General features: G+C 49.2%; 1 protein-coding gene across 5 annotated transcripts in view; it reads left to right on the top strand.

Moving 5' to 3' along the window:
- MYCBP2 (MYC binding protein 2) overlaps positions 1 to 13,869 on the top strand; it is a 1,909,483-nt gene that overhangs the window by 1,778,158 nt on the left and 117,456 nt on the right. The window lies entirely within an intron of this gene.

Below are 13,869 nucleotides of genomic sequence, written 5' to 3'. Positions count from 1 at the left end.
GACCCCCATTGAGTCACCACTGGAAGCCAGGGACCCCCAAGCAATTTGTATGAGTTAAATTTCAAATATTAAAACAGTAATTCGAAAAAAATACACACGTGTGCACACAAAACAAATACTCAAAGTACTTAGGGGCAGGTTTACAATAAGTGACGCATCCATGCATATCAGCAGGGATGCGCCACTTATTGTGCGCCATGCCTCCGCCACCATTGATGCGCCGCATTTACAATGCTGCGCCTCATGGGGCAAAAAAGCACAGATGCATGACGCATCTGGGCCGTAAAGGTGGTGCATTGATGGAGTTGCGTCGCAAGCACAACACAGCTCCAGCAATGCTCTGGGGGGCCGAATCTTGCTGATGCTGCGTCAATCCTTACGCCTGCTTCAAGCAGGCACAGGGTTTTGACACAGCATGGGCCCCAAAGTGACTGAGTGAAATCTTGTAGATTTCACTCAGCCACTTTTAGGAGGCGTTCCTGCGCCGGAACGCCTCCTTCTGGCTCAAGGCTTTACAACGTGGCGCATCTCTCAGATGCGTCACGTTGTAAATACCCTGCACCAAGGCGCATCTTTTGCGTCGCCGCTGCAACACGAAAGTGACGCAACGGTGGCGAAAAGAGGAGCATGGGGCTTGTAAATCTGCCCCTAAGGATTTTGGGGCTAGATGTACGACCATTTCATTTAGCGCCTCGCAATTGGCGACACATTGCGAGTGGCAAATTGCGAGTAGCTAAATGAAATGTACAACAGTGTGTTTAACACTGTTTCGGATTCCCAATGGGGTCACAAATTGCGAGGTTCATTAATATTAATGAGCGTCTCTCAATTTGCGAGCCTATTGGGAATGCCAGCCCTCCTAGGTATGGTGCCTGCTGGGCTCTGCAGGCCACCATGTCTGGGACTGCTTTTAAATAAAGCAGTTTAAAAAAAATGCAGCCCATTTACCATTTATTTAAAAAAAAAAAGAAAATGAAACGTTTTCATTTCATTTTCTAAGGGCAGGCAGAGGTCCCCTGGGACCCCTTCCCATTTGCAAATGCATTACCATCTACTTGAAGTAAGTGGTAATTGCGAGTGTTTTGCGACCGCAAAACATTTGTACATGATTTTAAGACTCGCAATTTGGAAGGGAATGCCCCTTTCAAATAGCAAGTTGAAAAACCTATTTAGCGAGGCACAAACAAATTGCGACTCGCGAAATATGCAATGTACATGGCCCAATACGTTTTTGCATGTGAAAGCGGGTTCACAAACCCGTTCACGCATATAAAGACGGATCGTATATCTGGCCTTTAGTATTTTATATTGAAGTAATAGCCCCTCTGTCACATGTATTTCATTTGTTTTATAGCATCTCTCATACAGTTGTAGGATGTCAGAGCACTTTACATCACACACATATAGAGCAATTGAATCGCACATGTAAATCAGTGTGTATATAAAATGTTTAATGAGTGCTTGGTCTGGAAAAGCACAAACTCAGGATTCAGAACACAGTGGCTAGCACTGACTTTAACATTAAAAATGTATTTCCACCCAAATAAATCTTTTTTGCAGCATCAGGATAATGAATAACTGGGAAAAAAACAAAAGTTACTAACTGGTACCATGCAGTTTGCAAGCAGCTCTTTGATGACAGTTTATAGGTCCCTCTGCTACATTACGATTGTCACTTATGAAGTGCACAGTAACAAACGAATCTCTGTGACAAAAGCAGTAACCACGAACCTATGCACATAAAATGCTGCTTTTTAAAATGCATGTAACACGTTCTTTGCAGTAGGCACATTAACCCTCTGTGGTACATTAGTTAAGTCAAAGCTGCCACTAAACAAAACTCTCCTCACGCTCCAGCAGGTACATTAATCACTGGCTTTATCTTGACACTTTTATTGCTGCTGGAAAGCTGCTAATTATACAAGAAACTTATCTGTGCTTTTAAAACTGTTGCCTGCGGACCCCCTGGGAATGTGTCACGGACCCCTGGGGGTCCGCGGACCACAGTTTGGGAAACACTGGACTAGAGCATTGCATTAAAGTAATACATGAAACCTCTCATAGACGTCTTTTAAATTGCACTCCATAGAAAGTGCTAAAACATTTCAGCAAGTACTTTTAGTACAACAGAAAACTTCAAAGAACACAGCCTGTCGCGGTATGCTACTCAACAGGCAAAAAGGTAATTTCATAGATCCTAGATGAACCTGTAGGAAACAACCACAAGCCTTTCTTCTTGTGAATACTGATCGTTTTGCGACCCCAGGATCAGATCATCAGAATAACTGTAGAAGCCCACCTCTGCAAGAAATTCAGTACAATGAAAAAGGTCATCCCCCTTACATTAGCAGGCTTGTAAATTGGGCGTACACATGAACACTTCAGGCCGCATACTGGCCTGCAGAACAATAAAGGGGGGAAGATTGTCTATCCCCAGACCTCCTAGTTCTCGAGGCACAGTGGAGGGGGGCCAACGGGGCCCAGTCTTATTTCACCCCGGGGGAGGGGCGACCTCCGGCCTACCGCCATCCTCCCCGGGGGTTACCTGATGTTCTTCGGCCCTCCGGGGCCCTTGCGAAGTCTCCGCTTTCAGGGAGGGGTCTGCGACCCTCCCGGGGTCTCGCTCGGCCGGGTGCGGGGCAGGGCAGCTTCTGGGCACCGGCGCCGGGCCCGGTCAAGGGCGAGATGTGGGGGTGAAAGGATTGGGCACTCAGGCTCCACGGCCCCCTCTGCGTTGTTTATGGGTCGTCTCGGGGCCCACCGGCCAGGTTCTGAGGCCGGGGCCGGGCGGATCATGGCCGGGGCGGCTCCAGCCAACCGCGTAGCCCGCCTCGAGGGCGCGTCTGCCTGAGCCAATGGCAGCGCGGCGCCCGGGGGCGGGGCGGAGGAGCTCCCCGGTCACGTGACAGGGGCACAGCTTGGCTTCGGGCCTACCACGGCCCAACGTGTGGAGAACGGCGGCCCTCTCCTCACATACGGGGGCCGCCGCGGGGGCAATTGAAGCTGGCGCAGGTCGCCACAGGGGTGTCGCATGGGCCGCGACGAACGCCAGACCTCCTCGGGTGCCTCGGACGGCACGTCAGCCCCGGGCTGCGGCGGTGAGTGGGGATAACAACAGCGCCTCGCGGCGGCGATGACAGACTCTGCAGCGCTACTCTTGGGGCCCAAATCAGTCCGCTCAGGAGAGCACTTGGTGTTCCAGGCAGTTAGGAACCAGCGCTTGACGGTGAGGGGAATCAGGCATCAGCGCGGGTGGAGAATTCCAGTCAGGAATGCCACTTGCTCAGTCAGAACAGCGCTGGGGCACAAAGGGAGTAGATTATAGCGCTTTCTACACAGCTTGGCAAGAACTGTAGGCTGGAGGGGTAGTAAAGCAGTTCAGTCAGGGGGAGACCAGGGGGGAAAGGTGGGCCCACTGCAGGCAGGGGGTGTGCAGGGCAGCACAGTCCAGTACCTGGTCGATCCCCCAGCAGTCTCTGGTCACATGAAAGCAGTTTTCTTGGCGCTTGGATGGTTCTGCGCCCTTAGTTGCTTGTTTCTTGAAGTTGCTGAGGAGAGGGAGGGGGTTGAGTTGAAGGTTTGAAGAGTTTCTCCTCAGTCACTGCAGATGGACCCTGGGGTTGCCTACCACTGGGCCAGATCAGGGGGCTAGCTTAGGACACCTCACCCAGCTTAAGAGGCAGCACCTAAATCCTGTCACTCCCAGTAGCATAGGTTCCTCACTAGGCCCTCCCGCCTAAATTTCCTGCGTGGGTTCCCCAGGTCAGTGATGCCCCAACTGACTAGAAAAAGTTCCCTCCTTTGCTTATATATGCCCAGGTCAGGTGACCACTCTCTAAGGCGGGAAAAGTCAGGTCCGCCTTTCTTCTGGAAGGTTCCAGGAGCTTCCCCACTCTACCTATGGACAGGGGCTGGGTGGCTGATATTGCAACATTGTATGGGGATCCAGCCTGCTCCTGGCAGCTAGGGTGCTACACTAAAAGACCACGCTGCAGTAGCAGGGGCCAGTGGCAGCCATGTTGGAAGTAGAGAGCACCTGCACCCTAACACAGATTAGCTATGAAAAGGGTGCCCAAAGACCTATGGGCCAACAAAAAGTAGGTGGGAAAAATGAGGCACGGGCAAAAAAATCACAGGGAAAGACCACCCTAGGGCTGACAGGTCTAACAGTGCTGTGTATGGAGTACTTAGAGCATGGCATCACAAACATGTAGGAGGGAAATGCAGCTTAATACCTTCAAATAGAACCTACGACCAGAGCCTCCTAAAGCAGCATCCTGCCACTATCAAGGTATCTGTTTGTGACAAATGCCGATCCTGAATCAGCTTGAAGCTTCTTGTGGTGCCCGTCTAATAATAACAATGGCATTAACAAAACCTTTTTCTCCGCTCATTTGAAGGTGAAGTGTCTTGGCTTTTTATGAGCTAAGGGTGGAACTCTAGAAAACTTAACCAGAGACTTTTCAGTGTTAATATTTCTGACGTATATTTATAACTTCAGACTCCTCACCTTGTGAATTTTCTCACCGCCAGACTGGATCTGCAGATCTTTGCTAGCAATTCCCTTGCACTTCGGGAGGGGGAGGGCGTGGGGTTGCGGGATATGTGTGGCTGCGCATCAGATCTGTCCAGGACTAGATGTGACGTTGAGTCCCCCATATATGAACCACCTCTGTTTGCTGGCGTCAGTTCCTTTTTAGGTCTCGTAAAACCAATGCGCAGGCGTTGTTCTGCGAGAGTTCTAGTAAGGGGTATTCAAAAATGCTCCCAAAGTCTGCAGGCAGATCTGGCACAGTGCATGTGCTCAGGCGCGCGCACCATCTGTCCACCTGCAGGCTCTGGGAGCATTTTCGCGGCCGCTTTGATGTTCTCAGTGAGCCACACGGCCACTGAGAACATCAAAGCGGCCGCGAAATTGCTCACCATTTGCCACCCACTTCCTTCATTGGCACTTGTGGGATAGTCACGGTTAATTAACTGACTATCCCGGTGACTGCTTTGCATTATGTTGTTTTCAGTCCTGAATATACAAAGGAATAAACAGTACTCACCACTAAGCCCATGCAAAATTGTATGTTCGAGGCATGTGGGCTGCTGAATTCATATCTGTGCATAGATCACCGCCTAGTGTTGGGTCCGGATGATTGCACTTTCTTGTCTTGGAAGAGTCTTCGAAGTATCACGAGATAGGTGACTCCTCCCCTGCACTACAGTGCGCATGGGCATCTTCTCCATCCTCAGATTGTTTTTTTCCGCATTGGGTTCGGATGCTAACTCCTATACTCCAACTTCGGAATCGAAACAAAACTTTTCTAAAGGCCAAAAGGCCTTCGACTTCGACGGTATTGTTCTCGTTTGGTACCTCTCTACTCGATCCAGCTTTCCATCTCGACTCGGTCGTCGACGCGGGCAGTTGGGCCTTTTCGACGCCACGTGTGTCTGTCGTCGATGGAAAGAAGCCCGTTCAAAAGGTGCCCACAATGCCACTCCAAGTTCCCGCATACTGGCAAACACTTAGTATGCAACAAGTGCCTTTCCCCAGACCATAGGGAAGAAACCTGCCTAGCCTGCGCCCAGTTCTGGTAGAAGAAAACCATACGGATCCGACGGGCCGCTAGGCAAGAGATGCAGCGACAGGCACCGGAACCGGACAACATCTTCGAGGATGACCAGGAACTACCGGAAGCTCCAGATTCGGACCTAGAGATCGTCACCGTCGAGGACTACTCAGACTCTGATGACGAGATCCCACCGGGGCAAATCGTGAGTACACTGCCCCCGACACCAATTAGCCCGTTACCGAAGGCTCTGGTCGAGGCATCGCCAAAAGGCCTTAGCCAAGATCACAAAAAGGTTTCGCCAGCCCCGCCGTCCGGCTCGGCTCCGAAATCAAAACCGAAACCTTCAGAGACCCCAGGGCCCAGTACCATTGTCCCGAAGAAGGTTCCAGAGCCAAAAAAGGTTGTCGACCCGAAGGGCGTCGAACCAAAAAAGGCCGTACAGCCCAAAAGCGTCGAGCAAAAGAAGACTGTCAACCAAAAAAAGGCCGCTCAGCCCAAAAGCGTCGACCCCAAAAGTGTAGTCGAACCGAACAAGGGCACACAGCCGAAGGGCGCCGAACCAAAGAAGGTCGCCGACCCGAACAAGCCTGCTGTTCCAAAATCCATCGACCCGGCAAAGGTCGCCGACAAGAAGGGTGCCGTACCGAAGCCCGTAGCACGTCCGGAAAAAGCTATCGACCCAGAAATAAGTGCTCCGAAGACACCAGTCGATCCGAAAAAGACCATCGACTCGGAAAAGGACAGTCAACCAAAAAAGCCTGTCGAGCACAAGAAACGTGTCGAGCCGAAAGATCCGGTCGACCCCAAATCACTCGTCGACCCGAAAAAAGGTCCCGAGCCGAAGAAAAGCAATAAAACACCAAAAGTCGTAGAAAAAGAAGGTGTTACCGACCCGAAAAAGTCTAACACTCAACCTAGGACTGTAGAGGAAGAACTCTTCCATCCAGATCCATCAGATGACCAGGCAAAAATATATATTAATCCAGAGACTGGTAAAGTTACCATCCTGCACAGGAAGAAGAGGCCACTGGCTCTCATGAATTTGAATTTTTGAATTTTAAAATATTTCTTAAGCGCGCTTTTACCGGGACAGTTTCATGGCGCTGGTTTCTCATTCCCCTATTTCATTAAAGAAAAAGGACTTTATTTATTTATTTATTTATTTATTTTAATTTCTTATATAGCGCAGGAATAAACTCCATACGGAGTATCTCCGCGCTATGCTCGTAGAATGTATATAGAGAGGAGGTGTAATAGCAGAGCTGTGGTCTGGTAAGCAGAACGATCCAATTATTCCTCTTGGAATAGTAAGGTTTTTAATTTTTTCCTGAAGGTGAAGTGGTTCAGGGTTTGCCTTAAGCTAATGGGCAAGTTGTTCCAGTGGGTGGGCCCCACTAAGGAGAAGGCGCGTCCACCTTGTCTGGCCTTTTTTACAAGAGGTGTTTTCACCAGCAGTTGGTTACTAGAGCGTAAGGATCTTTCAGGTTTGTAAGGATGCAGTATTTGACTCAGATATTTGGGGCCGTTTCCGGACAAGCATTTGTGAACAGTGCAACAGGTTTTGAATTTAACTCGTTGCCGTATTGGCAGCCAGTGGAGTTCTCTCAGTAAAGGCTTGGAAGGGGTTCGTGGAGGGGCATTCAAAATCAGTCTGGCCGCCGTGTTCTGTACCACCTGTAGACGGTTTATGGCATCCTCGTTTGCTTGTATCAGGAGTCCGTTACAGTAATCGAGGCGACTTATTACCATAGTTTGTACAAGGGTCTTTCTGTAGTTGTCTGAGAGGTAGGGGAATACTCGCCTCAGCAGTCCGATGGTATGGAAGCATGCCCCTGCGATTGCATTCGCATGCTCTTTCAGAGTTAGATTTTGATCTAACTTAACTCCCAGGTTTTTTACTATGGATTTGGGAGAGGGTACAGGACCTAGGTCCAGAGGCCACCAATCAGGGGACCACAGTATGGAGGATTTTCCAAAAAGCATTACTTCCGTCTTTCCGACGTTACATTGAAGCCGGTTAGACGCCATCCAATTGGAAATGGCCCTCATTCCTTCGGCAAAATTATCCTTTACATTGGCACTGAGAGAATGGAAAGGGTAGAGGAGCTGGGTGTCATCAGCATCTTGCCGGAAATCATAGTAAGGCTGTGAATCGACTTTGGGACTTCTCCCGCTAGACCCTTCATCCCTTTCCATCCTATCATGCCTACTACACCTTTTGCTCCTTACTCTCCTTCTCACCACGGGGACAATAAGGGTAACATAGGGGACGATCCACAGCCTTACTATGATTTCCGGCAAGATCCTCAACCACAGGAGGAACCATGGGAGAAGCCAACAGACCCTTACAACACCCATCCCATCCCTGATGTACCCTCTTATCCAACTAAGCTGTCACCTACTGATGACACCATTGTCTTCAATCAACTCATAGACAGGGCAGCACAATACCACAACGTAGACATGCATAATGACCCTGTCGAGGAAGACTTCTTATTTGACACCTTCCCTACTTCAGAAAAAAGTGTCAGAACACTTCCTATGTTAAAGGGAGTGCTAAAACATGCACCTGATATATTTAAGGATACAGCCAGGGCACGGGTAATCAATCCCAGAATAGAGAAAAAGTATAGAGCAGCCCCTACAGACCCTACCTCCATCAGAGGGCAGTTACCATTAGACTCACTGGTAGTGGCTAATGCACGTAAAAGGGCCAACTCCCAAACAACAGGGGAAGCACCTCCCCCCGATAAAGAATCAAAGATACTAGAGGCGTCAGGCAAAAGGGTAGCAGCACAAGCCTCAAACTCATGGAGGATTGCTAATACACAAGCCCTACTGGCTCGTTACGACAGGGCGCATTATGACCAGCTCGAAAGCCTAATACAACACCTACCTGAGCCTTTTAAAGCACAAGCTGATGACCTCATCCAGGAGGGAAAATTCATTACAAACGCCTCCATCAAATGTGCGCTTGACGCAGCAGACACCGCAGCCAGGTCAATTAACACTAGCGTCTTACTACGCAGACATGCATGGCTGCGTATTTCCGGTTTTAAGAACGAGGTGCAGTCCACCATTCTTAACCAGCCAGTCAATGAGGACTTTCTATTCGGGCCTGCTGTCTACACCATTTTGGATAAAATGAAAAAAGACACAGAGACCGCAAAATCAATGGGGGCATTACAATTTCAGCAATATAGAGGCTCCTTTCGACGCTCCTCATACAGGGCGACTACACGAGGAAATTCCTCGCAGACATCTTCTTCATACCAAAGGAACACACAAGGTTCCTTCAACAAAAACTCAAACAGAGGAGGTTATAGGGGCAACAATAATAAGGGAAGAGGACGTGGAGGCAATAACAGCAGAACCTCCACTGCCACAAAACAGTGACTTCATCACGCTACCTCCAGACCACCTAACACCGGTCGGAGGCAGACTCCAACAGTTCCTACCTGTCTGGCACGCAATTACCACGGACAGGTGGGTGAGAGAAATTATCCAGTATGGTTATTGCCTAGAACTCACTTCTACACCACCAAACATACCACCCAGACACCGTCCTATGTCCACAGAACACATCACCCTGCTCCAACAAGAGGTGAAATGCATGCTGAAAAAGGGAGCCATAGAGCTAGTCCCTTTCCACCAGCAAGGGACAGGAGTATACTCCCTATACCTCCTTATTCCCAAAAAGGACGGTTCCCTCAGACCAATATTGGACCTCAGACCCCTAAACCAATACATACTATCGGAGCACTTCCATATGATCACACTACAGCAAGTGCTCCCGTTGCTACAACAAGGAGACTTACTAGCAACACTGGACCTCAAGGATGCGTATTTTCACATACCTATCCATCCAGCCCACAGAAAATATCCCAGGTTCACAATAGAAGGTCAACACTACCAATTCAAGGTTTTGCCCTTCGGGGTTACCACGGCTCCAAGAGTGTTTACAAAATGCTTAGCGACGGTGGCAGCGCATCTCAGAAGGCAACACATCCATGTGTACCCTGATCTAGACGATTGACTAATACAAGCAAAATCGTACCAACAGTGTGCAACACATACGTCTCAAACACTTCAGTTGCTACACAGCCTAGGGTTTTCGATAAACTACCCAAAATTGCATCTGCAACCATCCCACACACAACAGTATCTGGGAACCACTATAGATACCTCCGTGGCAAAGGCATATCCAAACTCAGCGAGGATAGCCAGCATGCAGATGCTCATTCGCAAATTTCTGCCACAACACTCTCTCCCAGCTCAAGTCTTTATGCAGCTCATAGGCATGATGGCCTCCTGCATATTCATTGTCCCCCATGCCAGACTTCAAATGCGTCCATTACAAGAATGCCTAGCACGGCAATGTAACCAAGCTCGAGGACAGCTAAAAGACCTAGTGTTGGTAGACAGACGCGCTCACAACTCTCTGCAGTGGTGGAACCCACAAAACCTTTCCAAGGGGCGACTGTTCCAAGAGCCGGTTCCACAACTAGTACTAACAACGGACGCATCACTGACAGGCTGGAGAGCCCATCTCCTTCAATACACAGTACAAAGGGCTCTGGACAACCAAACAAAAGAGACTGCATATCAAAGAACTAGAGTTGCTAGCGATATTCCTAGCCCTGAAAGCATTCCAGAAATACTTGTGCAGCAAGACTGTGTTGATCCGGACGGACAACATGACTGCAATGTACTATATCCAGAAACAGGGAGGAACGCACTCTCCACAGCTGTCCCACCTGGCACAGAGCATCTGGAAGTGGGCGATTCCAAAAAACATTTTTCTCCTAGCAGAACCCCTTCCAGGGAAGGACAATGAGATAGCGGACCTACTCAGCAGACACAGCCAACAACTACACGAATGGGAGATTCACCCCCAAGTTCTCCAGCCATTCTTCGAACAGTGGGGTCACCCAGACATAGACCTCTTTGCCACAAAAGAAAACTCCAAATGCCAGTACTTTGCCGCCAGGTTCCCACATCCGGTGTCACAGGGCTATGCGATATGGATGAACTGTTCAGGCAGATTTGCATACGCTTTTCGCCCAGCGCCGCTGATACCACTAGTGGCACGCAAACTGCGGCAACACTCACTCACACTAATCCTAGTTGCTCCCACATGGGCAAGACAACCTTGGTACACAACGTTCCTGGAACTCTCAGTAGTTCCTCATCAAAGACTGTGCCTTGCACCCCATCTTCTAACTCAGAACCATGGAGAAATCGGGCACCCAGATCCCAATCAGATGAACCTAGCGATCTGGCTCCTGAAGTCTTAGAGTTTGGGTACCTTAACTTTCCCCCAGACTGCATGAACATCATTAGGGAGGCAAGACGACCAAGTACACGAGCGTGCTATGCAGCTAAATGGAAGAGATTTGTTATTTACTGTAACAATAACCAAATCAACCCATTAGACGCTTCCATACAAAACATTATATGTTACCTGCTGCATCTACAAAGATGTAACTTAGCATACTCTTCGATACGACTACACCTCGCTGCTATAGCAGCATACCTTCAAAACAGGAAAAACCTTTCACTGTTTAGAGTACCAGCAATCAAAGCCTTCATGGAAGGTCTGAAAAGGGTGATCCCTCCAAGGTACCCCCCTTCCCCAGTCTGGAACCTAAATATAGTGCTTACCAGACTTATGGGACCTCCTTTTGAACCTCTACACTCATGCGAACTACAATTCTTAACGTGGAAGGTAGCATTCTTGGTTGGCATTACCTCACTCAGAAGAGTGAGCGAATTACAAGCACTAACAATCCAAGAACCTTTCATGCAAGTACATGCCAATAGGGTGGTTCTTAGAACAAACCCTAAGTTCATGCCTAAGGTCGTATCCAATTTCCATATTAATCAATCAATAGAACTGCCAGTATTCTTTCAAAATCCACAGTCAGTAGCTGAGAGAGCCCTACACACATTAGATGTAAAAAGAGCTATACTTCATTATGTGGACAGAACTAAATCATTTAGAAAGACAAAACAACTATTTGTTGCTTTTGCACCACAACACAAAGGAAATCCCATATCAAAGTCAGGAATAGCCAGATGGATAGTTAAATGCATTCAAATATGTTAGCAAAAGGCAAAATGCACTTTAACTGTCCCCCCAAGAGCACTCTCTACAAGGAAAATGGGGGCATCAATGGCTTTCCTAGGGAATATTCCTCTTGAAGACATCTGTAAGGCAGCCAGATGGACCACCATACACACTTTCACAAAACACTACTGTGTAGACGTGCAAGCAAAACAGCAAGCTGCTGTAGGCCAGGCTCTCCTCAAAACTCTTTTTCAAACTGCTGCAGCTGGCACAGGTAACCACCGCTAGAGGAGATACTGCTATACAGTCTATGCACAGATATGAATTCAGCAGCCCACATGCCTCGAACAGAATATGCTACTTACCAGTATGCATCTGTTCTTGGCATGTAGGGCGGCTGACATTCATATCGCCCCGCCCTCCTCCCCGGTGCCTGTCGCAGCATTATCTCTGGCATGGCCATCTCCTACTTTACTATCTCCATCTCTGCCACAATGGCGAAAAACAATCTGAGGATGGAGAAGATGCCCATGCGCACTGTAGTCCAGGGGAGGAGTCACCTATCTCGTGATACTTCGAAGACTCTTCCAAGACAACAAAGTGCAATCATCCGGACCCAAAACTAGGCAGCGATCTATGCACAGATATGAATGTCAGCAGCCCTACATGCCAAGAACAGATGCATACTGGTAAGTAGCATATTCCTTACACTGGCAAAATTCATAAAATTACCAAATCCCTCACTGTGCGGAATTTAAAAAAAATCCTGCAATTTCACAATGCAAGATTTCACATAATTTTCTCACTTGGAGACAGATTTTCATGGAAAATGTCCCATTCAGGATACCTTTTCTGTCCGTACCATTGTCTTGCCAGTATCTCTGGGGACTTTGTTATGTGAAATTGCATACAGTTTCGCAAAACATTCCTGGATTTTGCATACTCCGACTCATTGTCAGAGCCTGAACTGGATGAGCTACTTACATATGAACCTCAGAAGTCTGAGAGCTCTTATAGGACCATTTGCACTCTACCGCCCTCACTCTACCGCCCTCACTCTACTACCCTCACTCTACCACTCTACCGCCCTCGCTCTATAGCCCTCATTCTACTGCTCTACCACCCTCACTCTACCGCCCTCACTCTACCACTCTTCCGCCCTCACTCTACCACCCTCACTCTACCACTCTACCGCTCTCGCTCTACCGCTACCACTCAACCACCCTCATTCTACCGCCCTCACTCTACCGCCCTCACTCTACCGCCCTCACTCTACCGCCCTCACTCTGCCACTCTACCGCCCTCATTCTACCGCTCTACCACCCTCACTCTACCGCCCTCACTCCTCACTCTACCACTCTACCGCCCTCAATCTACAGCTCTACCGCCCTCACTTTACCACTCTACCGCCCTCACTCTACCGCCCTCACTCTACCACTCTACTGCCCTCACTCTACCGCCCTCACTCTACCACTCTACCGCCCTCACTCTACCACCCTCACTATACCACTCTACCGCCCTCACTATACCACTCAACTGCCCTCACTCTACCGCCCTCACTCTACCACTCTACAGCCCTCACGCCCTCATTCTACCGCCCTCACTCTACCGCCCTCACTCTACCACTCTACCACCCTCACTCTACCGCCCTCACTGTACCGCTCTACCGCCCTCACTCTACCGGTCTACCACCCTCACTCTACCGCCCTCACTCTACCGCCCTCACTCTACCACTCTACCGCCCTTACTCTACCGCCCTCACTCTACCGCCCTCACTCTACCACTCTACCGCCCTCACTCTACCGCTCTACCACCCTCACTCTACCGCCCTCACTCTACCACTCTACCGCCCTCACTCTACCGCCCTCACTCTACCACTCTACCGCCCTCACTCTACCACTCTACCGCCCTCACTCTACCACCCTCACTCTACCGCCCTCACTCTACCGCCCTCACTCTACCACTCTACCGCCCTCACTCTACCGCCCTCACTGTACCGCCCTCACTGTACCGCCCTCACTCTACCGCCCTCACTCTACCACCCTCACTCTACCGGCCTCACTCTACCGGCCTCACTCTACCACCCTCACTCTACCGCTCTATTACCCTCACTCTACCGCCCTCACTCTAACACTCTACCACCCTCAAATCAACATATTCTGGAATTTGATAAGGACACAGATAGCTCTTTTTCTTAAACAATTCTGTTTGTTTTCAACAGGAAAGACAAGTATCATA

Source organism: Lissotriton helveticus, chromosome 8 (assembly GCF_964261635.1).
Source record: "Lissotriton helveticus chromosome 8, aLisHel1.1, whole genome shotgun sequence".
In the NCBI taxonomy this organism is placed as follows: domain Eukaryota; kingdom Metazoa; phylum Chordata; class Amphibia; order Caudata; family Salamandridae; genus Lissotriton; species Lissotriton helveticus.
This window is presented reverse-complemented; position numbering and strand designations above follow the sequence as displayed.